The sequence below is a fragment of the Pelodiscus sinensis genome, chromosome 10 (genome assembly GCF_049634645.1).
Source record: "Pelodiscus sinensis isolate JC-2024 chromosome 10, ASM4963464v1, whole genome shotgun sequence".
Classification (NCBI taxonomy): Eukaryota; Metazoa; Chordata; order Testudines; family Trionychidae; genus Pelodiscus; species Pelodiscus sinensis.
In genome coordinates, this window is record NC_134720.1 from 26,368,620 (window position 1) to 26,393,765 (window position 25,146).

Here is a 25,146-nt window from a genome sequence, read left to right on the forward strand (position 1 = left end):
CACATCGCAGAAAGCACAGAATGAGCCGGGACTGCTTGAGTCTCTGCTCGCCCCCTGCTCCCTGCAGCACTTCTGTTTTTGAAATGTACAGAGCCCTGCAGGGCTTTTTTACATCTCAAAAGCAGAAGTGCAGTTGGACCCAGCAGGAGCAGGGACTGAAGCAGTCCCTTCTCTTGCCATTTCCCACTGTGACTCTGCCTCCGCTGCACCCCCACCCCCCAGCAGAGACGGTGCTTGGGGGGAACTGGCTTTACCAGTTCCCCCCAGCACTGGCTCCTGTGTCACTCCCCTGCCCTCCCCCCGCTATTTCTCTCTGATAGAAGCAGCAAGGGTGTGGGGGGGGGGGGGGAGCGACTCGTTGCGTCGACTAGTCGCTTACATCCCTACTGGAGAATACTCTTTTAACAAATATAAGCAACTATGTTATTGATTTTTTAAAATGTGTTTTTCAAATTCTTGTTAACCATCCTGTCCCCCCTCCTTTGATTTGCCTGATATACCATGGGCTAAAGTTACCATAATGAACATGCAAATAAATTAATGATCATACTAAATATGCTAATATTCCATTGCCAGGCCACCAATGGTTTTTGAATGAGTTTGCCAATACGTGGTATAAAAAAGGCTGGGAACCACTGGTCTCAGGCAAAGTACAATGTTAATCCATCATTACGTCACACACACAAGTCTTTCTGTTTACTACTACATCCCACAATAAAAAGTGTGTCTAAAATCTTGACTGCTACCAAACACTAGGTCTCATCTACATTTCTCCCACTCTCTGCTGTTTCTGTTTTACTCATAACTTTCATATCTATTTTCACATGCTTGATTCTAACCTGACTGTTGTTAAATTAAGTTTATTTCTGAAGTTTAGCTGGCAACTGCCTCTCCTCCCAGACTGTTTTTCATATTAATAAGACTAATTAATACAGATTAAACCTCTCTAGTCCCGCATCCTTGGGACCTGACCAGTATGAAACAAGAGAATTTGCAGAACTGCAGAAGGTCATTATTGTCTAGCAGTATTATCAACACTTCCACTGCTTACTGGGTGGAGAGCCAGGACCACTGGTTGTAAACAAACGTTATGGGACTGTGGGAAACTTGGCCATAACCAGATGTCCACTCATCATAGGGAACTAAAATCATGCCAGACCATGGATGTTGCCGGACCAGGGAATGCTGGACTAGAGAGGTTCAACCTGTAACAGGTTTAATAATTACTTTATTAAGATTGCAAAAGCAAACAAGCCTCATTCATCTATGAACAAAATTCTAGTTTCCAAGAAATGAAATGCTTAGAAGAACAGGGAGACATTCCAGTGGTGTAGAAGAACACGAACTCATCAATGAGCTGGGTGGGGAAAAACATTCTACTGAATTTTCTTTCCATCACCTTCCTATATGGCATGTAGAGTTCTTTCAGTGGGAGGTATGGGCACTCACTACCATGGGGGAAGGGAGGAACCTAATGCCTCAGGGCCACATGCAGCCCCCTGGCCCATAAGGCTCAGGGTTCCCCTCCCACAGGTCTGGATCACACAAAATCTACTAGCCTAGGTCCCCCTAGGCTCTGGTGTGTGACCAGGAGCCACATCAATGAGGATTTGTTTTTTGGATGGTTGGGGTTTGTTTGGGTTTTTTTTCCCTTCTCAAGTGTGTGCAGCCTACAACTGATTTTTCTGTGGCTCAGTGGCCCTTGACTCCAAAAAGGTTCCCCAGCCCTGCACTATCCTACAAGATCAGGGTCTATATATTGAAGACAAAATGAGAAATGTCCTGCTGTTAAAGGGAAAAAAAATCATAATGAACAATAAAACTTGCCAGCACAGTTTGAAGAGTTGTCATGCATTGAAACCAAATGACCTATGGCAGTGTTTTGGTGCTCTGTGTGATGGAGTGCATATCCTACACTGGACTAGGTCAGGAAGATTGTATGATCTCACCTATAGATAGTGGCTACAATCAGCCCCACCCAGCAACACCTACCAGAACGATTCCACTCAGAATAAATCATCAGGAAGGGAACTGGAAATAAAGGAGAAGGCAGGAATCCATAGCTGGGTATGCTGGTAGAGGAGGAATCTCATGGTTAGAGCCCTGCAAATATCTGCTTTATAGCCACAGATGCAGATATCCGCAGCTCATTTTTGCAGATACAGATATGGATACAAATTTTGTATCCATGCAGGTCTTTAGACCCCATTCTTTTTAGTCATGACAGCTAGAGTAAAGGGCCTAAGTAGTAACACCAGCCTAGAAAATAGGATAGGACATAAGGGAAACCCTGGAGATCTACTCCCTGGATTTTTCCCTTTAGTTTGGGATTTAAAAACTGCAACTCTGATGAATGAGACATGCTGTCCAGACCTTTCCGGGGTAAAGGAAAGGACTAAGGAATCAACCAGATAAAAGGAAGGAATTTGTGTCTTTCTGGAACTGAATCCAACCTATGCCTGCTTTCGGTCATGAAACATTTGCTGCTCGTTTACAGTATTATTTAGATTACAAAGAGATGAGTTTTCTTTCTGCCTCCTGCTGTGGCCACAGGGACCTCTACATCATGAGTGGAATCTGCCTACGTCTTTCTACTCAGCTATTTCCACTATAACGTTTATTTCACTCAGCACAAGTCAGAGCTGTTTTATTATGTCAAACTGCAAATTTGTGCCTGTGCGTGTACTGTAATATAGAAAAGGACTCAATTCTGATATTTTTACTACCCATACCCAGAATGCAATTCCTACCATTGCGGATAGGTCCCCAGCAATATGCCAGACGATAAAATGTTCCGTGCTTTTCCTTTATCTTCCTGAAAATAAAGTCTGGGTTATTCACTCAGTTTCCTGTGAGTCAGTCCACACCCTTGAATAATCTCTGACAGATGTGAAATCATTCTGTTGAGTTACTACACTGGAGAGCATTTTTGCATGACCGGTTTATCTCTGGTTGCTAGCAGGCTCATGATTTACAGTCCTTCATCAACAAGGCATGCGAAATATTAAACATGGTGACTAGACCAACCAGACCCAACCATTATACTTCTATGGGCCCCTATCATGAAGGGTTTTGTGAAGCAAGCAATACAAAGTTCATATGCAATGGAAATATGCTTGTACCGAGTACAGCAGTCCCTGACTTACGAACGGGTTACATTCCGAACAAGTGGTCGATTTAGTCATAAGTTGGAAATACCCTTAAACACACTGCCCACGCTGTTCGAAAAAATTGACATACATGGTTCTCAACTCAAAAATATTATAATGGGGTTAATGGGAGCTTGGTCGTAAGTACGGATGGTCGTTAAGTTGGGAAGTGGCTGTAGGGGAGTGAGGCATGCATTGGCACTCTAGACTGCTCTGTGGACCTTAGTACTGCCATGAGGAGGGAGGAACTGGTAGTTCTGTCAGAGATATGGCCAGTTGAGTTCACACCCAGTGAAATAGTGGGATCCAGATGTCACACACGAGGAAGGCAGTGTCTCATTTTTGCTTCTCTTTGGCTTAGTTTTCACTGACTAAAAAAAGCCGTGCTTTTACCATGCAGTAACCAACATGGCTTAGCTAGCCTACTATAAAAACAGTGCAGAAAAGGCATGTTAATTTCAACACAAGACAGACCAGGCAAGATCACTATTATTCCCTCTGCCTATTGTTGACACTGCCTAGTTTACCTTGCAGTAATACTCAAGTGTGTTGTCTCCACTATGCTTGTATAGCAGGATAGATAATATGCACTAGTTACCTTGGGGTAACACCACACTTTTTCTTAATGAAAGTAAAGCCTCCATATCCTACAGTCGGCAAGCATGGACCACTTCCCTCCATTAGAATGCTTTGCAGCTTTTTTTGATGTAGAAGATTCCTTGCTCAGCCCTAGGGGGCTTCAGAGTACCACCTGAGAGCTACACCCTTCTAGGGTTTAATCCTCCGAGGAGCTGAAAAACTCCTGCAAGGTACTGAATGATCCTCAGCACCTCTGCTGAATTCAGTAAGTGCCAATGGCTCACAGCATGTGGCTATTATATAGCTGGGGCTCCATTATGGAAAATAGTACAAAAATATGTATACTAATTCATTTGAATTGGTTTAATATTAATACCATGTTGACATGGTGAGATGTTATAATTATCCTGTATGGTTTGCCATAAGTCTCATAAGTGCTGTGCTTTCTTATTAAAGGATAGCTCTGTTGAATAGCTCTACCTTAAATAACTGCACGAATAGTCACTTCAGAAACAGAATTTTTAAAAATACTGGGGCATGTTTCCTTAACTGTAGTCAGTGAATGGGATGCATGTGCCTTAGCGGGAGACATGTATTATTTTAAGGATACTACCCAGGGTAGTATCTGGTACAATGTGCAGTTAAATCAAATTAGCTTTACCATTTGAAAACTTGAGGAATCGGAGTTCAAAATGTTTTAGAAAAAACTATTATTTAAAAAACAAAGCATCCCAAAGTTGTTTATTTTAAGAGTAAATTTAATTGTGGTTAATTTATCTATTAAATACAAAGATTCAGTGTTCTATTTGTCTTCTAGCGATCAAGATGATTTTTTCCTTCTGTTCATCTACAAACATCTTTCTGTTTGATTGATAATCATTCCTCTGTATCAAGAGTGGAGAACCTTTTGGGTTGGGGCCACACACAAATGAAGCAAAAAAACTGCACCCCCAAGCCCACAGTGATGTGACCCCCAACTGAGCACGAGAAAGACACTCCCCAAATTCCCCAGGCTAGACTTTGTGTGCTCCAGCTCCACGGTGGGACAGCAGGGGGAAGGGGCTGGACTGCCAGCATGGGCTCTCCAACACTGTGTAGGGAACCCCGAGCCTCAGTTTCCCACCCCGTTTTATATTATATTTAACTTTGAGATGAAGTATTTACTGTTTTACAGATTTACTCTTCTTTGTAATTAGATGTAGTGAATGGAATAGTTCTTATATTGCATTCATGATGTCTCTCTTAAACGGAAGCTGTAATTCAAATGTCACATGCACGGATGCATAAAACTAAAAATGTCTACTTTCATGCAGACATCTAAATATGTCTATTTTTCATATTTCTTGCTTGTGGGAATCTACATGGGACATCAGCAGGAACTGATCTGTCATCTCTCTGCTTATTAGATCCACTGGATTCAGAGAGCTGAATAGAGAATATCAAAGTGTTAATTTTGTCACATTTCCTAGTTAATTCTGTTTTATGCATTTCAAATTACTTCAGTGTGATAACAGGGCGAGACCTCTTACTTTTCCTGCTAGGCCTCCCTTGTTAAGCAAGAGGATCTTACATATATTTCCAAGTGAAGTAACCCTACACATATTGGGGGTTCAGAATTATTACAGTATAAAATCAGGATCTGTATTGGTTTGCTCTCGCTCCTTGGAGATAGCAGCACGAGACAGCTAACAGCTATGTAAGTACGCCTGTAAGAGTAGTCAGGTATTGGATCACTACCCTAGCAAAGTTAGAGGCTAAAGCCACAAGTTCTGAAGAAATAAGAGAGCCTTTATGCTTGCCCTTTCCAGAAGGAGCTTTGCTATAAGAAGCAAACAAAACTTGGACTTGATTCCAATCCCTGATGTCCCATACATCAATGACGATACCCATGACCATGAGATCATGTCCCTTGCTCTTCATTCCTAAATCAGAACTATTTTGCATGTAACTATTATTTTATTTAGGTATAGTATTTAGGGTTAAAATGAGCAGTCCTGTGGCATCTAAGAGTGTCTACACAGCAATGTTATTTCGAAATAAGACGCGTGTCTATACTACAAGCCTTTATTTCGAAATAATGTTGAGCTGGAGGGATTTTTATTGCAACTCATGGTAACTCTAATTTCACAAGGAGCAAGGGAAGTGTCCTTTTCGACTTCCTGCCGTGTAGACAGCACCAAAAGCCAAATTAAACTATTTCGACTTCAGCTACATCAATTGCGCAGTTTAAGTTGCATAGCTTAATTTGACTTCAGCCCTGCTGTGTAGATGTACCCTTAGAGACTAAAAAATTTATTAGGTCATGAGCTTTCATATGTAAAACCCACTCATCAGGTGAGTTGGTGGGTTTTATCCACGAAGCTCATGACCTAATAAATTTGTTAATCAAAGGTGCCACAGAACTGCTCATTGTTTTTACAATTATAGATTAATATGGCTACCCCTCTGTACTTAAAGTTGCCAACTTTGGTAGGTTTAATTCCTGGCTGTTTTATCACATGACATTATCTTTAATTAAAGATTAATCCTTAATTCCTGGAGACTACAGGACAATCCTAGATGTTGACAATCCTAATGGTTTATATTAAGCACACCACACGTACTATTAACATGCATTTCTAAAGAATCCGCCAAAATGCTGTTACTAATTATCAGACCTAGCTAAAACTCTTAGAAAATGCAGAGTTAATTTATTTCAAATGTTTAACATTTTCTCAAGCTGTGTTATCTTTAGTGATTTTGTCACAGTAGCTTACAAGCTAGCTTTATTTGTCTCAATAATGGGCATAAGTCTAAAGGCACTTAAAAATGGCAAATACAAAAATGAAAAAAAATAGTTTGTCTCGCAATATTGCTTCTGCCTAATACAAATTTGGACCAGGTATCCCATTAACACTTTTGAGATCAAATTAAAACTAATTATATCCTGTAACTACAAGAAAACATCTTTCATGATATAAGGGTATGCAATAGGACATATCCAATAAGGCTTTCTTATAAAGTTCTCTGTGTATTTTGCAATCGCCTTAAAGATACCTCAAAAATAAAATGGCTTAGATTTAGGATAAAATCGTTTACCGTATTCCAGGTGGAGCAAATTTTTACCAAGATAGCTACTGTACTGTCCCTTTCAGTGTGGGTTTTTTTTTCCTTTCTTTCTTGGAAAGAGGGAAATCTCATGTTTCCAAGTAGGGCCTGATCCTTACATTACTGATGTCAAGGGGAGACATATGAAGCTTATGGATTTGTCCTTATGGAAAAATGTTAGCTTTATTGCAATAACAGAAAGAAAGCCTCCTTTCCTTTCAGTGCAGCTGCAACCTACATTCTTTATATTTTTTTACATTAGAGCTGGAGTAACACTAATAAGTTATTACAATTTAAACATGGTGGTGCATGTACTGTACTTTCAGTTATTTATTTGCTTGCAAAGGTTTGCATTCAAGCCCACCAAAGGAAGGAAGTTATTAAAGAAAATTTAAATTAAGATATTATTTGGAAAATATGTTCAACGGGATCATGGTAATCAAGCTTGGACAGATCCATTATGCCAGATTCTTCCCCCCAGACATGCTCTGGTCCAGCACAGTGAGGAGAAGGGGCTGCCAGGAATCCAGTTGCAGCTCCCTGGTCCCAAGCCATTCAGTCTTGGCACAAGTTAGAGCTGCAAGGGAGAATCTCTGATGACACTGGTGTTACACAATGGAGGAAGGGGTGGAGAAGAATTCTATTCTTCTGAATCCCATCCCTTCCTCCATCCTGTCCCTGGAGTAGCCCCAATGAACCCTTCCACCCCATACACCTACGCCGGGCATGAGGGTGAAGCTGGTGCAGGAGACAGCAGAGCTACCTCGGCCAAATTTCTTCTGGCAGAAAATTCCCTACTCAAGAAGAATGTATCACCAGGGATCTCAAAACACTGCAAATCTATTTTGTAAGTAAGAACAAGGCTATGACACTACAGATTAGTACTAAGTTCCCAGTGCTGTTTGTTGCTTTAACTAAATAGTATAGATAGATTAACCCCTTCATGTACTGGACATACACATCCTCTGCAGGTGGATATTCCTCAGCCTGTACAGAAAGAGGGGATGCTGCTCTTAAGACACTATCCTTATTTTCCCTGAGATGCCACAAATGCCTCTGAGTATGCAGAATCAGGGCTTGGTGGGGTGGGGCTGTGGTAAGAGAAGTCAAAGCATGCAATTATAAACACATGGCACTATTCCCTGCAGACCGGCTGCCAGATTTCCATGTGGAAAGAACATCAGGGATTAATGCTGCTCAGAGCAGCATAAACTTATTCTGTGGCTGATACAATCAACTCAGCAATAGAAGTATGGTTCCTACAGGAATAGTGGATGCAACAGGAGAACCAGCATCCATTAGAGTCATACTGCAAGATAGCTATCATCTCAGGGACTTAAGAGAATGTTCCCTTTAAATCCCTTGGGGATCCATGAAATTGGAAGGCATCACCCTTCAGACTCCATAGCCCACAATGCCTTTCCTGCCAGGGGGGGTTTAATTTTTCTGACCCCCTCCTGTTGGTTTCCATATGAGAGAGGGTGATCTGAATTAAACTGGGAGATTTCTTTATGTCAGGATTACAGTCATAGAATAGCTTCCCTCTTCTTTTATTTGTAATGCTACAGTAACATTTTGCAGCAGTACATGCTGCCAATTCCTGTCCAGGAAAATTTGGGTGGCTGCATCTAGCCAAATAACCTGAACATTTAATTTTGTACAAAATAAAAATACTCAGTTTCTCACTTGCACATATATTATCCCTATTTTAATCACTTGGCTAAACTACACTGAGTTCTGCAAATGAAAACCATAGTAAACTGGAAATGTTAAGCATAATGTATTATTCCAAAGTCATCGGAAGAATAGAATATCTGCCAATTTATCATATGTACAAGGTCAATGAGTTCATTTCTTCAGGTCAGCAGACAGGATGAGTGTGATGTCATCCTAATGCTAGCATCTTCACATTACAAAGCCAGCACTTAATGTGGTAAAATTATTTGTCTATTCTCAAGGGAGGACTGAAATGCAATGGCAGAGTTTAGCACTGAAGTTTGGTCAACTGTCTGTTTTTGTGGGAACACGGGATTGTTATTATCAATCAGAACAGCAATTCATCTGACCCAGTAACCTGTCTGACTATGGCCAGGCACTAGTTACATGAAACAAAAGGTGCAAAAAATTCTGCATAACATAGTTATGGTAATAACCTGCACACAGGAAATGTTTCTTCCTGACCCCTGTTAACTTCTGTCTTGAAGCATTTGAGCCCCCCTTCCAAAGTTCTTGGTCATTTTTATAAATCCTTACTATTGTAACTAAATATTCATATGTAAATATCCAGTCTTACGTAAATTCTCTATTTATGTATTCTTATACAAATAACCAGCTTCTTAATATCCTAGACATCTATCTGGATTAGAAGAACATGCATTGTGACCATTTCAAAGCAATGTCATAAATTCACCAGCAAAATTGAAAATAAAATAAAGATTTGAACAACAACTATAAATGCAAACTCTGTCGTAGTCTAGGAAATACGTACATGTCAGGCATTTACAAAGTGGGATATGTCTAAGAAATTAGAACCACTCTGAAGGGACTTTCATAAGCAAAAGTAGGCAATTTTGGGGAGTGTTTCTATCTACCCAGTAGTGTAAATTCTAAAAGAATGGTCCTGGTCTGTTAAATAGTGTATGTATTTGAAGCTTGTGTAAACATAAAGAATAGGAATTGCTCCTAACAACTTGTCATTGATGAATTAGATCATTTCCTCCCAGATGTAGATCTTGTAATTGTTATGTAGTGAGTTAGCTTGCTACTGCACCACACTCTAATTGGGGCTAAACCAGTGATGAGCAACCTGTGACCCACTGAGGTTTTATGTGTGGCCCACAAGACATTTTGTTTACCATTGGTCATGTGCAGGGTTGCCAGATTCTGCTGGTTTTCATCCATGTCGGTTTTTTTCCTACTGGTATTACAAAAGTGACATGCACTTAAGCAGCAGTGGGCAATAATGTTTGAAGGGGGGCCACTTCACAAATTACTGCAGTGGTTGTGGGCAGCCCCGGAAGAGGCAGGACCAGGAGGCTTTCCGTGCTCCCAGACCCGGATTGGCCTATGGGCGGGGGGAGCACATGAAGTCTTTGCCTCCACCCCTCAGTGCGTACGGAGAATCGCAAGGTGCCCCATCCCCAGGTCTTGACTGGCCTGGGGATAGGGGAGTGGCAGGGCAGCTGTGGGCTGCATCAACTTGCTTGGTGGGCTGTATCCAGCCCAAGGAGACTGTCTCCCCCACCCCCCAAGTAAGGGATTCGAGTGCAGGAGGACCTGTGAGGTCTGGGAGGGAGTTTGGGTGGAGGAGGCAGTTGTGACCTAGGGCATGGGATTGCGGTGCAGAGATTTGAGTTGTGACCTAGGGCCGGGGACTGGGGTGCACAAGAGGGTACAGGGACTCAGGTTGCAACCTAGAGCAGGGGATTATAGTGCAGGAGTTTGGGTTGTGACCTAGGGAAGGGAGGAGATTGTGATCTGGGACAGAGGATTGGGGTATAGAGTCTGGGAGGGGGTATAGGCTAGGAGGTGGGCAGAGGGCTGGGGGAAGGGAGCTCTGGGGTGCCAGAGGCAAGCTCTGGCCAGAAGATTTGTCAGTGAGACTCCCGGCCAGCAGCCCAGTTGGTTTCTCAGGCTGGAGCCTGCCCTGCCCCTGCACAGGCTGCAAAGCCACTTTCTCTGTGAATAAGAGCCTGAGGGGAGGGGGAAGTTTATCAAAAGGCAGCTTTCATTAGCCAGAAATTGGCCAGTGATATTGTGCTGGGGGCAGAGGTAGCCATGAAACACCACTTCCCCCTCCCCTCCAGGCTCACAGTTTGAGGAACACGAACAGACCTGCAGCTGCTTTTGTGAGCAGTGTGCAAGGAGTGGGGCAAGCAGGGGAGTCTGCCTGAGACTCCCTGCTGCATCTGCAGACCAGATCTGGTGGCTTGGTGGGCTGTATCCAGCCCACAGAGGGTGTTTTGCCCGGGCCTGACAAAACAAGAGCACGTGAAGTGTTGTGTGCAAATCAGCATGCACCTCATTGTAAGAGCCACGTGCTCCCTCTGCATCCAATCTAAGTACTGCTACAGTTCAATCTGCAGGGCTTGACAAGCTGCAGCAAAACCTACTCGCCAGCCCCACACTGCACATGCGCAAGACCCGCATTGTGCATGCGTGCGCTGCCGGTGAACGGGGCAACCGGCTGAAATCTAGATTCAGTGATTTGTCAAGCCCTGTCAATTGGTATATCCCGCAAATTCTAGGTATGCAAGTGTGTTTAGCAAAACTACCCTATCCCAGGAGACTGTCTTGGGTATGACAATCTTGCAGCCCACTGAGATGAAAAAGGGCCAGTCATGCTGCCCTAGCTTAGTTTACCTTTCACTGGGCTAAACACTGAAGTCCATGCAGAAATTTTGACTAAGGGATGGACCACTTTCAGAGTGGGGACAGACCAGTGAGACCCTACTGAGACAGATTCAGTTCCCCACTGCAGCTTTTATGCTCCAGACATGTAAAGCTACCAATATATTACAGGGGGCTGGGAGAGAATTCCTCTGATGCAAACACAGTTTAGAGCCACCATAAAGTATCCCAGATCTTCCTCTTCACAAGTCTCAATGGAGGGGTTTGTTGGGGAGAGGACTTGCAACAGGAGACATAAAGGCAGTGAGCACTACAGTGATTTTGGGTGCATTGCACCCTTAGTCAGCCTAGGATAGGCTGCTGCAAGTCACAGCAGACAGGAGCTGCTCTAATTTATGCCAGAGGCCTTTTGTGCCCTTGGAGGAACTCACAATCCAAACAGTGATGTAAAGTCACTTTTGCCCACCACCACTTGGGCTGTAACTTCTTTGCTTCACCTCCAGAAGAAGCATCATAGAATCTGACTCATTACGGTTTTTGATTCACAACTTTACTAGCTGCTCCTCCATTTCCAGGTGAAAGTCAAAGCACTGGTCAATGTTCAGAAAGCTCTGAATGGCCTCAACTCAAGTTTATGTAAAAGACAGGAAGTGTATAGAATGTACCCCTCCCTCTCTGAGCTACTAAATCAGCTATATTATGATAAATGATTACCTAGTCCTTCCCATGGGTGCCACATGCAAGACCTGGATAAATGGATTTTTGGGGGATGGGAGGGAGTGGGATATTACCTCTGGAATTATTTTCCAAAGAATATGTATTTAAACCACATTCTATCACAAGTATCAGAGGGGTAGCTGTGTTAGTCTGGATCTGCAAAAGTGACAAGGAGTCCTGTAGCACCTTATAGACTAACAAATGTATTGGATCATAAGCTTTCGTGGGCAAAGACACACTTCCTCAGATGCATCATTTTGTGGGCCTTTGCCCACGAAAGCTTATGCTCCAATACATCTGTTAGTCTATAAGGTGCTACAGGACTCCTTGTCGCTTATTCTATCACAGGAGATTTCTCTGTCTTGACTCTCACTTACTCTGAACTAGAATCCCTGTGCTCTAAACCCAATTACTAGATTTTTTTATCATCTTCTAAAGCTTCTTCCTATGGCCCAGTGCCACATACTTACTCTCATGGAGTCAGACTAGGTTCACGAATAAGCCTTTACAAGATCATGCTCTATTGTCGAGAATACCAATAGATATCTACCTGCAATGTGAGTTGAAAACAGTGAGATGGTTACACAATATCAGTCTAAAGATTAATTGTCCCAAGGTCTTTTACATATTTATCTATCTAGAATTAAGGGTGTGTAAAATAATCATATAATACTAATTAAATAAAACAAATAGACCCAATTCCTTAAATCTTTATTCAGACAAAACTGCTATTCCCTTGAAATAGAGCTCTTGAGTAAAAATTGAGTAAGGAATTTGGGATTTGGCAAAATAAAAATGATAGTGAGGATATCCTGACAATAACTACTAATTAAAAAGTTTCCAAATGGAGGGAACTAAAATAGGCCCCTTTTAAGTTTTTGTAGGTATTAGATATTCTATAGCTTGCACTGGTTTTTGTTATGGATATTATGTATTCCACAGACTACAATGCTTTCTTCAATTAGCAGCAACTACAGGCTATTTGATAAGCAGATAAGGCTGCACAACTCTTGAAATATCAGCTTCTGCAGTACTCTGAGATTGCATGACACAAGCCACTTGCAGATTATCTTGATTCTGCCTATATAACCACCAATTTGCATCTACATGTCCCAACATGCTTTACAAAGTTGGAAAAGCATCATCCTATTTCACAGGTGGAGTAAGTGAGGTACAAAGAAGTTAAATAACTTGCCCAATATAAAATTGTCAGTGCAAAGAATAAAACTCATCTGATTCCTAGCCCCATGGCTCACACACTAGAAATACTCATGAATTTTTCAGTGACTATTTGTATCAAATGTTAAAGATTCATGTTATAGTTATAATGCTACCAACACCAGAGATTCAGTTACTCAGCTTCTTCCTATAAAAAGTGAGGTCTTATCTCTTTTTATTTTTAGCATAATGTGAAACAAATAAGAAATAAATTAGCCTGCTACTGATTGCTGTCAAGCTGTACCACCATTTGAACTTCAAATGGTTGGGGTGAATCTTTTAAAGAGATCATATTTCATTGTGTGCCAATTAGGTTTTTTTCCTCTTTCACTCTTTTTACATAATGAGTCAGTCATTGCCAGAAAATTTCCTTATCTTAGGAACAAGCAACAGCAGAATATGTGCTCCAACAACATTCCCATAAGCTCTGCAAATGTCAGATACTTCAGACAGGTGAATGTGTGTCACATTTATATCCTTGCTGCAGCAGCTTCTGCTGCTTTATCTTCAGCTAATCCACCCGTGTGTGTAGACCAGTCCTTAGATCTGTCTGAATAACACATTTTCTCTTTCACTGTCTTTCTAGCATAAGAAATCTAAATGCCTACTAATTTTTTTCTTTGTCAAGAATGGGATTTGAACACAGGAAATGCAATAGCAGATAAGGACCAAATTCCATTTAGTCTAAAAGTTAGTCTCTGACATTATTCAGTTCTGGGCATGTGAGTGAAAGACATTAGAAAGCCTTTTAATGCACCTAGCTGTGTAAGAGAAATTCTGTCTGTCCCTAATTGATAATCAGTTATGATGAACTAGATTTACAGCTTTTATAATTTCATTGCTCCTGATGCACAAATCTTACTGTTAATGGGCCAAATTTTGACATCTTTATTCAGACAAAATTATCAATGGCTTCAATGAGGCTTTTGGGATTTGATCCACTGCATCTAACCTATTTTTATTTTTAATAATCTCAGTCTCTGCTTTGAAAGCCAATGTGTTATATCAATTAAGTAGTCTCACTCAAGTCAATAGAGATAGCATGAATGAGAACACCAGATTAGGTATTAAGTCCTCCTTTTCCTTTCATATCTATTAATTATAAACTGATGAAGTCAACATCCTAAAGAAGGGCCAATTCAGCAATTGTAGTTGCATGGGAATGAGAGACACACCTGTCAGTAGAGTCCCTAGGGACTGCAGTAGTCTGAGTAAATAGAGGTATGCATTTCATTAAAGCTAGTCTTTTATTTCCTTACAGGTGCATGCATGGTGGGAGCAAGGAGTAGCTGGGATTATTTATCCCTTTTTCTGATTCACAGCATAAGGGCACAACAAATTAAAAAACACGTTTGACTCCAGTGCTATAACCTATGAGTATCATCTGAGAAGTACAGTCAAGAAGGCTGACCTTATTTCCAGCAAATGAAAAGCTAATTAGAAGCCTACCAATGCTAGTCACATTTCCTGTCACACGGAGAGGATGACACACCAAGAACAGATTTGGAAAAACTTTGCTGACAGTGAAAGTGGAATAAATGTAGAATGAACCTTCCTTGATAAAAACATATTACCCCATTCAACAAAATGGACCAGAGAACACTACTTCTTACAATAGCATTCCTGCAGGTACAAATGCTATGCCTTTTTTCAAGGGAAGTTTTTTATTATGTAAGGACTATGAGACTTAGCCCTAATAAAAGCTCAATGAAGTCTGAAAACACTATAGGCCATGAATTCAAATTCAGAAGCATGAATAAAGCAAAAAATAGCAGTATAATGGTTGGGTAAAGTAGAGCATCTTTGTATGAGTTTTGGTTTTTGGCAGGCCTTTTAAAGAGCTGCAGGGAGCTATTGATGGGGACAAACCATGTGTTTTGGTTATACTTATGGTATTTTCATAATATTTTCTTTGATGTTGAAAAAACAGTGACTAGATTGTCAGATGATGTAAACCAGTGGAGCTTCTCACTGGAGCTATGCTGATCTGCACTTGCTGAGGATATGGGATGCAGTTTAAAAAACAAAAAACAAAAAAAAAAAAAGAGTCAAACAGAAAAATGTAAATACAAAGAAAACAACCAGGAAGTATCCAAATCAAAAGCCCTCATGCACATCTAGACACCCACTAGTCATCTGTATTCCTCCCTAAAGTTTGTTCCTGTAGCATCAAATTATATTGTTACACTAATGTAAATAAGCATACTCTCTCTAAGGACAGTCTACATCCTTCAGATTTGCCAATATACCTGAGAACAGAATTTGAGTTGTATTATATTAATGTGGACCCAAATTCTTATTTCTGGGGGGGGGGGGGGGGGGGGGGAACCTATAGTATGGTTTAAAAAAGAAACAGGTTGCACAATCTACTGGTACTAATAATTTAAAACAAAACAGAATAATCACAAAGCAAATGAAGAAGAAAAGATTATTTGGTTTCTTTCTTTCTGCTTTAACATCAGTGAAAATTAGTATCTGAAAAACTGTCTTACCTCTCTTTAAACTCAGTGGCCTCAAGGGTGTTACTTCCACTCTTTCCCTCAAGGACAAAAGGGAGGGGAGGGGGGAGAGACAAGTTCTTTCAAGATTACTCATTTGGCAAAGCTGTGATGCCTGAGCTTGTAAAACAGGATCTCCCTCACCTGTTGAAAAATGACACAAGATTTTTCAAACTATAATCTCTGCCCCTATACCTGCCCATATGTGGAGTCAAATCCTGCTTTCCTTAATTATGGAGTATTCCTAACGAGACTCATAGGACTAACAGCAGGAGTAAAGCAAGCACAATTTGGCCTTTGTAATCAGGATCCCACCATCAAATATTTTGTCACAGTTTTTTTCATTTATAAATCAATGGACTATTGCCAGTAACTTCTGCAGAGTGGAACTAATTCAGACTGGGACTATAGTCAATATTAATTATGGGCTACGGGGTGTGATTTTCATTTCAATATTTCCTTTAACAAAGAGAAATCTGAGAGGTATTAAGTTTGACATTTTAAAAAGCAAAAACAGTTACAGGGTTCTCATCTGTTTGTAACTATGTAAATTATGGAAGGAAATAATTCACATAGAGCTGTGCATGCTATGATGTAAAGCAGGGGTATGGAGCCTTTTTTCTATCAGCGTCTATTGACCCTCAGAAAAAAATCAGTTGGGGGCCACACACAGCCCCATGGGGTGGTGCTGCAAAGGCTTGGTGCTTCCCTAAGTTCTAGATTGGGGCTACAAATGAGGGGCTCAGGTAGGGTTACCAGATGTCTTCAAAAAAATACCGGACACACCTGATCTCAGATCGGGGGAGGGGGAAATACGTGCAAGGAAGGGAGCAGGGCTGGCCAGGAGGGGGTCGGGGGCAGTAGGGCAGACTGGGGGGAGATTGAGGAGGGAAGCAGGGATGGCCAGGAGGGAGTTGGGGGGTGGGGCTGGCCAGGGGAGAACCAGCCGGCAGGGAGCAGAGCTGGCCAGGGGAAATCGAGGAGAGGGAGGAACTGGCCGGCGGGAAGCAGGGCTGGCCCGGGCACATGTAGATCCCTGGGTGCTGCCCATCCCGCGCACAGTCCCGGTGGAGCACGAGCCAGTCCGGCGCCGGGGATTCCATCCCACCTCGGCCCTGCCCCCCTCCTCTCTACCACGTAGTTGCATACTGCCTGGCTGGTAGACACACTCCTGCAGTGTAAGTGTGTCTACCAGCCAAGCAGTACGCAACTACATACTGATAATCATGATAATAATAAAACTTACTTAATTAGAAAATACCTGACATTTATATGTCCAGTATTTTCTCAATTTGTTTCCCTGACAGAAAGGTCAAATACTGTATTGTCCGGTTCAAAACCAGACACCTGGCAACCCTAGGCTTAGGACGTGGGAGGGGGCTCCAGGCAGGAAGGCTTGGGTGCAGGGGGTGGCTAAGAGCTGGGGGAGAGACTTGGAGTGAAGGAGGGGCTGTGGGATCTGGTAGTGAGTTTGGAAGAGGGAGGGAGCTCAGAGCTGGGACAGCTTCCAGGCAGCATTTACCTCAGACAACTCCAAGAACTAGCAGACATGTCCCTTTTGCTCCGAGGTGCAGAGAGGGACCTCTGTGTGGGAACCAAGGCCAGTGGGAGCTGCAGAGCTGGAACTCAGAGTGGTGCCTGCATCAAGGGCAGGGCAGTCTGTGGAGCTCCCAGGCCACTCCTGCACCTAGGAGCCAGAGGGACATACCTGCTGCTTCCGAGAGCCATGCAAAGTCAGCTACTGCAGCCAACTGGACTTTTAGTAGCCAGGTCAGCAGTGCCTTTCAACTGGGCATTCCATTTGAAAACCAGACACCTGGCAACCCTAACTGATAACAGCTAAGGATCCAACGCTATTCAAGCAAAGAATACCTCTGCTGTTAGTACACACAAAGCAAAGAGCAAGCAAAGGTGAAGTAGAAAGGTATTGTATAAGGGCAGGTGCAAGAGGAAATTAGAACAAGGAGTGAAGCATCTCCCTTTTCTTTGTAGGTGGTCTCTACTCCCTCCCGCCCCCCCTCCCCCGCAACTTCTGCATGTTCCTTCCCCTGCTGTGATCTAAGACAAACTCTCAACAACCTTTTAGTAACTCTGTGTCAGAAGTCGCCTTTTGCCCATATACTGTACAATATGTAAGTGCTGGTAAATTTTACATATGCCTTTCAGAAGATGCACTAAATTTGGCCAGCATGCATTATATAAACCACACATACTGTAGATGCTCTATACAGGGGTGGGCAATACTTTTTGATGGGAGGCCACTCCAAGAATTTGGAAAGTTGTCGAGGGCCACACTCTTCCATGATATTAATGGAGGAGGTGCGAAGTCTGGGATAGAGGTTAGGTGCGGAAGGCAGCTTGGGGTAAGGGAGAGAGTTTGGATGACCTGGGTCACTGGACTGGAATGCAGGGGGTTGAATTGTAACCTAGGGCAGGGAATTGGGAGTATAGGAGGGGGTGCAGAGGTTTGGGATATGAGCTAGGGCCGGAGGGGACTGTGATCTGGGGCAGGGAATAGGGGTGCTGGATCTGGGAGCCTGCCTGGGGATCCTCACAGCATCTGTGGGCTGGATTCGGTGGCTTTGGCGGGCCAGATCCAGTCCACGGGCAGGATTTTGCGCAAGCCTATTATATACACATTATAAAATTCATTGTGTAGGGATATAAATGGGTAACAAGTAAACCGGCAAGCACTGCCTTAATAGCTTGCTTACCAGTTAACCAGTTAACCGACAGGATCAGCAGTGCAGCAAAACCCCAGTGGCCACAGCAGCCCCCGCACTTGCCTTGGAGGGGTGGGTTGGAGGAGCCTCCCCCATCTGGCAGATTGGCCAGACCCCAGCCAATTAACCGGTTAAACAACTGCAATTTAATCATTTAACTGGTTACGTTTTCTCTGCATATTTATAACCTTAGCTAGAGTACTAGACAGGGGACCAGGAATTCCTATGTTCTAACTTGTATTATGTCTACACTTAAAACACTGCAGTGGCACAATACTGCACTATTATAATGCTGCAGTGTAGACCAAGGTGGGCAAGATATGGCCTGCACCAAGTAATTTAATCCGGCCCGTGGCCCGCCCCAGCGGCATGGAGCAGCACCACTCAAAGCGACTGGCTACTCCCTTGGCTCTCTGCACTTGGATGTGTGTATGTGAAGGCTTGACGTGCGGTCCCTGTCCCCATCAAAATCTCTCAGCTCCTACTGGTTGGAAACCAGTCCCTGGCCCGATCCCGCTTAGTCAGTTAACCGATTAAACATAAGGTTAACCTAACGTTTAACACATTAACTGATTAACTGGGATTTTACATCCCTAAATATTACATATCTCTCTTTCACTGATAAAGGGAGCTTATCTGATGAGGTTTCACTGTGTAAAACTTTTACTCAGGAAGAATCATAGAATAATAGGACTGGAAGGGACCTCAAGAGGTCATCGAGTCCAGCCCCCCGCCCTCAAGGCAGGACCAAGACAGATTTATTTGGGGGTTTGATCCCTTTGTGGGGGGTGGGGGTTGGTTTCCTGGGTGCTGTGCCCTAGAACTGCTTCCTCCCAGAGCTGAAATGGTTCAGTGTCTGTATTGCTCTGCAGGGGATGGTAACCTCAATTCTGGGTACATCTAAACTACATGGCTCCATCGACGGAGCCATGTAGATTAGTTTACTCGATAAAGGGAAATGAAGCGGCGATTTACATAATCGCCGCTTCATTTAAATCAAAATGGCCGCCGCGCCGTGCTGATCAGCTGTTTGTCGGCACAGCGCAGCAGTCTAGACGGGGATCTGCTGACCCTAGAACTCTTCGTCGGCAGATCCTGTAAGTTGAGGCATAAAGGATCTGCTGACGAAGGGTTCTGGGGTCAGCAGATCACCGTCTAGACTGCCGCGCTGTGCCGACAAACAGCTGTTTGGCATAGTGTGGCGGCCATTTTTATTTAAATGAAGCGGCGATTATTTAAATCGCCGCTTCATTTCCCTTTGTCGTCCTGCCTCATCTACATGGCTCCGTCGACGGAGCCATGTAGTCTAGACATACCCTCTGTGCCTTGCCTGGGATAAACCAGAGGATCTGACCCAGCAGGACAGGGTGGTGGGGAGCCCCAGAGAGCAAGAAGGTAAGTGTCAGTTGGCATGATCACCACACTGGTAAACAATCACAAGGAGTTTTCTGTGACTGCAGGGTCACAACAATGTTGCATATATAATGGATAACAATGTTTATTCAACTAATCACGTCTGCCTTTAATTATTGGAAGATGTCAGAAGAAAAACTTCAGCCCTAAATGAATCAGATGGCTACATTTGCTAAACAGTTAAGGTGATCTAGACAGTGTCAGGCTCTCACACTGATGTCTGAGATCTTCGGTGCCACACCAAGAGAAAAAAATCAACAGAAATAGTATTGCTTTTCTACAGTCCTAATAATTCAAGTAGTAAGTTGCAATGCTGAAAGAACAGGCAGTCCAGGAAATACTTTTTTTTTTTAAATTTCAGCCAATCTCCTCTTACCATGATTATGTCATCGAAAAATTATGCAATATGACTTAATGTTGAAAACATGCCAAAAATTCCTGTCCCAGAGAGATCACAATGAAACTGCTTACTAGCTAAATTAGTCATAATGTACGTTACAGATAAGTCACTTTAACAGTGTATATTAGTACATGAGTAATTGCAACTGCAAATAAATACCATTGTCTGAGTAGGGAAATCCACAGCAGTCATACTTTTAAATAATTAAATCCACTTTACCCACTACCTGAGTAATGCAGAAGATTTTTTTCCAATATGCAAATATTATATAAAAAGTTAAAAGGAAAACAAACAAAAAATAGAAGCCACTTTTGTGCTAACCAAATATAAAATTCATATAAGGAATACATCGGCACAGAACGTTCTTTGTATCTGTTTACAGGAGAATTTACTCTGAAAGTTTCTTTTTCTTTACAATTCGTAGGTTATGCGATTTAAATTTTTATTGATTTAAAAAAAAAAAGACGAAAGGAGAGGTGAGATGAAAAATGGAGGGGAATAAACAATTGTGGGATATAATCATCCAGAGAGAAATAATCCACATTTACAGACAGCAAGTTTCCTCATGTTTAACAGTATATGTCAATAAACTGAAGATAGTTTTAAAATCCATAACTTTATCAATAAAACAGTAACTGACCCACTCAAAATGTGAGGATCATCCAAATTAGTTTTAAGGGTCTGATACAATTCACTTGAACTGTAATGGGGTTAAACCTTAAATTTTTCCTGGCATTTTTCCAGCACTTAGCCCTCAATCATATAGTAATCCACTCTAGATTTTAATATAAATGCTTGCTGGGCTTTTTCTAATATCAGAAGTATTAAAATCACAATTATTTTGAGTCCACAACCTAACTCGGTGTTTGGAATAATATTTAATCTCTACATCATCTCCTTCCAAAAAGGAAACACAATAGGACAATGCCATAGTATGCAACAAATATCCATTGTCTTAACTGAAATTCCAACATCTGTTATTACACGTTATGTTTAAGTATTTTGGCAGAGGTCCAGTTTGTTTTAAACAGAATTTTTGTTGATATATTCCTCTCAATTTGAGAGTAAATGAAAAATCTCTTAATATTTTGACAAGTTCTAAACAAGACTTGTCAGGAGAATCTGATTTCCAACAGATAAAATACATGACCAGCATTTTAATGAAAGAAGATAATAAGAACCTATACCTTATGGACACAAGACACTGTAAAAAATGTAGAAGAATATGAGTGGTATTTGACAACTGGGGCTTTGCAGGAAGGGACAAAAATTGCAATCTCTTACTGGCTCCAATTTTCCAACAGTTTATGCGGGAGTTTTTTCTGATAGGGTATGTCTACACTACAAAGCTTCAGCTACCCCAGACTAACACGGCTACATTTCTATCTTAATTCGAACTAACAGACGTTAGTTCGAATTAACTTTGATAGGCGCTACACCTACAAACCGCTAATTTGAACTTAATTCGAATTAGCGGAGCTCTTAATTCGAACTAGGTAAACCTCATTCTCGAGGACTAATGCCTAGTTCGAATTAAGTAGTTCGAATTAAGGGCTTTGTAGCCACTTAATTCGAACTAGTGGGAGGCTAGCCCTCCCCAGCTTGCCCTGGTGGCCACTCTGAGCACCACCAGGGAAACTTGTCTGCCCCCCTCCTGGCCCTGGAGCCCTTAAAGGGGCACGGTCTGGCTACGGTGCCCGAGCAAGCCTGCCAGCACCCAGCCAGCAGACCCTGCACCTGGCACGGCACAAGCCAGCCACCCACTGCCACCCAGGCCTCTGCCTCTTCCTGAGACCAGGCTGGCAGCTCCCAGGAGCCTGCCCGGGGCCGCAAGAGGCGGGCGCCCGCCTGGTCTAGTGCGGAGTCTGTTGACCTCATCCAGGTTTGGGGGGAAGCCTCCAACATTCACGACCTCCGCACTAGGCACAGGAAAGTGGCCGTCTAGGGCAGGATAGCTGCCAGCCTGGCCACCCAGGAGCAGGTTTGCATGAAAATCAAGTTGGTCCAGTGAGATCCCCAACCCTGAGCCCTGAGCTTAGAACATAAAAACATAAGAACAGCCAAAGGTCCATCAAGCCCAGTAGCCTGTCTGCCGACAGCAGCCCACACTAAGTACCCTGGAGGGGATGGACCGAAGACAATCACCAAGCCATTTGTCTCGTGCCATCCATCTCCAGCCTTCCACAAACAGAGGCCAGGGACACCTTTTCTACCCCCTGGCTAAAAGCACTCCATGGACCCAACCTCCATGACTTTATCTAACTTCTCTTTAAACTCTGTTATAGTTCTAGCCTTCACAGCCTCCTGCAGCAAGGAGTTCCACAGGTTGACTATTTGCTTTGTGAAGAAGAACTTTCTATAATTAGTTTGAAGCCTGCTACCCATTAATTTCATTTGGTGTCCTCTAGTCCTTCTATTATGGGAACTAATGAAGAACTTTTCTTTATGCCCCCTCTCCACACCACTCATGCTTTTATAGACCTCTATCATATCCCCCCTCAGTCTCCTCTTTTCTAAGCTGAAAAGTCCTAGTCTCTTTAGCCTCTCTTCATATGGGACATGTTCCAAACCCCTGATCATTTAAGATGCCCTCCCCTCTCCCACCCTCTCTCTTCCCCTCTCCCACCTCCTTTTCCCAATCTCCCCGAGTTTTGTTAAATAAAGAGAGTTTCTATTTTTGAACACGCAGGTCCTTTATTTTGTACATCAGGAAGGGGGGCTAGGGAGGGGTAAGTGGAAGGATGTGAGGGAGGAATGGTGTACGAGCCCCCAATGCGGAGGACTGGGGTGGCTCTGCGGGCTCCTCGGGGTGGAAGCTCTTCTGCAGCCCCCCCAATTGATCCCCCCCCCCCGGATGGCAGCCTGCGGCAAGTGCAGCCGGGCTGATGGCCGAGTGCTGTGATGTGCTGAGTGTGGGCATTCAGGGCACTCCAAGCCAGGACTGCTTTGCTGTCCCTCATCGAGTTAGACAAGCGAGCGGGGAACCCCTGAGAACTATCTGTCCGGGGTGGGGGTCAGGTCCTTTTAAGCACAGCCCTCGGCTAGCCTGAGACAGCAGCTCCACTCTCTAAGTCCTAACCTGATGCCCTGCCAGCACTGCTTCCAGCCAGCCTTAACCTCGGTTCAGGGTCCACTCAATGTGGACATGCTAGTTCGAATTAGCAAAACGCTAATTCGAACTAGTTTTTAGGTCTAGATGCACTAGTTCGAATTAGCTTAGTTCAAATTAACTAATTTGAATTAAGTTAGTTCGAATTAGTACTGTAGTGTAGACATACCCATAAGCACTTCAGCATTGGGTCTTCAAATTGTACTGACACCAATTAGTATCTATTTAAATTGTTCCTAATTGTTCTATACATTTTCAGTGAGGTTAATTCAGGGTTGAGGCTTACGTTTATAAGACTTTTAAGATTATTCAATATCTTTATTAACACATGATGCTTCTGACTATCTTACTGACCATTTAAAGATTACCCTTATTCAGCAGATCTGCACCAGGTGTGTGTATTATGCCTGCTTTTTCTAATTTGGTCTTTTATTTTGTAAATGTTGTTATGTCTGTTGTCATTGTAATTCAATACCAAACTGTTAAAGTCAGCAAAATTATTTTCTGATGCATTCATCTCACATACGGAATTTTTAATAATACTGCAAGGTACAGAACCTTTATTACTAGTAAATAGAACTACACAGTGAAAAAATATATTCATGGAGATTTGGCAAATTAGAAGATAAATTTTGAAATGACATGTTCCTAACACATCTCTACATGCATTTTACAAACATTCAGTAAGATATGTTCATATAAATGTTAATGGAAAATGAATTTCACACTGTACATGAAATTGTTTCATGAGAAAAACGAAACTCCTTTCAAGTAGAAGCTGTAGATTTCTTGCTTTTCCTACTCAATTTGGCTAAGAAAGATTGCTGTTTCTCTGCAATAGAGTATTGTGGTCTGCCACTTCAGAGGGGCAGGTTCTGAAGATGAATCCGTGCTATGTTGATTGTACCTGTGTTAAAATTATACTTGTGTATGGGGTCTAATTGTGTGTTTTTGACAGATCATTTCTCCCTCCACTGCTACCACTCTTGTTCAATGTGTGTGTGTTGATGATCAGTAAAGGCAGTTTAAAACTGAATAATTCTTCATAATGAAAATGAGACGCAGACTTCCTGAAATGCTTCTCAGAGCATTTGGCAGAGGCTATTACAGGGATCCAATCTCAGTTCATGGAGATATTTATAGCCCATCTACTATATGTAAATAATCATGGTAAATGATAATGGGAAAGAAAAACTGGAGAGCAGTAAATTAAGACAATGCCCTCAGATTATATGTGAAATATTGTGATATAAAAAATACTGTTTGACAACGCACCACCAAAGAGACTATTGCTCCCTGACCCATTTCCCTGAGATGAAGGCTATTAAAGGTCCTGCCGGTAGCTTTCCCAACTAGGACTGTGCACATATGCCTGCTAGGGATGTTAAAATGTATTTAATTAAGTGTAACTGCTGAAAATGCTGGGGGCAAGCGGTTCCCCAGAGAAAGACACAGCACCACAGGGTGGGGGGGGGGGAACAGGAGGAGAAAGGAGGTGGCACACCAGGAGCCAGTGTGCATGAGGAACGGGCTTTTAAGTGGACTCTCCATGTGTACTGGGAGCCTGTGCATAACTGTGAATGTATGGGATGAGCCCAAGCTCATCAGCTAACCGTGTACAAGATCACACTTTCACATCCCTAATACCCACACCCCAATTTTACCTCTGATAATGACTGTAGTGAGTGGTGATAGGTAACACCAAACTGGAATCCAGAAAATTAATGTAAGCACTTTATATATACATTATATGAAATATTGCAGTACAGCAAACAACAACATAGCATAAGGTAGACTGGAGGGTATTCCCAAAACAATAGGAAAGAGCTTTATTACAGAGACAATTAAATAAGCCACACAAGCTATGTCCGATATGACAAATATCACAAATATTTTATGAATC

General features: G+C 42.5%; 2 long non-coding RNA genes across 4 annotated transcripts in view; one reads left to right on the top strand and one right to left on the bottom strand.

The window, feature by feature from the left end:
* The window catches only part of LOC142830859 (uncharacterized), a 62,686-nt gene extending 47,794 nt beyond the window's left edge, over window positions 1-14,892 (top strand). The window contains exon 3 of the long non-coding RNA XR_012906390.1: window positions 14,362-14,892. This is a non-coding gene — a long non-coding RNA (uncharacterized LOC142830859). The remainder of the gene's footprint in view (window positions 1-14,361) is intronic.
* LOC142830858 (uncharacterized) overlaps window positions 1-15,923 on the bottom strand; it is a 65,082-nt gene extending 49,159 nt beyond the window's left edge. The window contains exon 1 of one of the 3 annotated variants that reach the window (XR_012906387.1): window positions 15,593-15,923. This is a non-coding gene — a long non-coding RNA (uncharacterized LOC142830858). The remainder of the gene's footprint in view (window positions 1-15,592) is intronic. The other 2 variants (XR_012906388.1, XR_012906389.1) reach the window with 2 other exon arrangements.
* Window positions 15,924-25,146: the final 9,223 nt, after the last annotated feature.